This window comes from Anneissia japonica, unplaced genomic scaffold, assembly GCF_011630105.1.
Source record: "Anneissia japonica isolate Jap-2015-1 unplaced genomic scaffold, ASM1163010v1 scaffold287623_len557403_cov176, whole genome shotgun sequence".
Lineage (NCBI taxonomy): Eukaryota > Metazoa > Echinodermata > Crinoidea > Comatulida > Comatulidae > Anneissia > Anneissia japonica.
The window spans coordinates 518177-519276 of record NW_022683923.1 but is presented as its reverse complement, the minus strand read 5'-3'; positions in this window follow the sequence as shown (position 1 = coordinate 519276).

Below are 1100 nucleotides of genomic sequence, written 5' to 3'. Positions count from 1 at the left end.
GAGCGGATATCAATAAGTTACTACTTAGTTTTATCTTTAGAGTGTGACACCATGTGTGTGGTACGAAACTAAGTAGTAATAAAATGTCTGTGATGAATATAGATTCATATAGGAGGCCCTCTGTTGGTTCATACATATATAACATACCTTGTAGTATAATGGTAGAGTCCCGAAAGTTTAGTGCGGTAAAGAACGAGTGTTGCGCGTTGGAAACTAGGGACGCCATACTGTAGGGGTACATGTTGTTAATGTACTCTACAGTATGGCGTCCCTAGTGTAGGAGTACATGTTGTTAATGGAGAGCGTCCATTTGAAGTTAGGAAGTCGAATACACAGTTTTACTATGCCTTAATTTAGCTGTTGTGGGACTGGTATGTACATGATTTGTTGTGGAATATATAGTTTTACTGTAGATATGAACAGTACAGTAATATTATTTTGATTTGGAATGAGAAGCATTCCATCGTTGTTTTGTTCTAGACCACAGGCTGCAAACATGAGTAGGCAAGGAGTCAGTCTAACTAATGCATGTAGCCTTTACGTATTTTATCTTTATATTTGTTGTTCCTGTTTATAATATTATTGCGACTGTGTACAGTCATAATTATAGAAGAACATCGTTTGATTATTGAGCTATAATCATAAGTCTAAGCAATTGTTAGATAAGTAATGTAGTGACGGTTTGATAATAAGCAATAAGCCTATGTAATACATCGCATGTTAACATTTGATGATAGACGTTCGCCAGTGACTCGTCACGGTTGACTGCAAAAAATTAATATTTATGAAGTCATAGGATAGGCTGATACCATTGGAATTGTCGAGGTGCAGTGGGTTTCTTATTGCCTAATTTAATTGTTTAATCATTGTTTTTACTTATTTTACAGTCATTTTACGTCTTGATGATCTTGATGACAGTTAATAGATATAATACCAAAAGGCAAAAGGTGTTGTTGTCGAATAACATCGAGTCAGTAAAATACACCCGACGTAACACACTAAATGAATATTATTTGGTCCTAAACTATGGAATGATTTACCTCCTAATATAAAATGTGCTTGTTCCTAATTGAGGCTCAAGCTTTCATGGAAATCAAGAA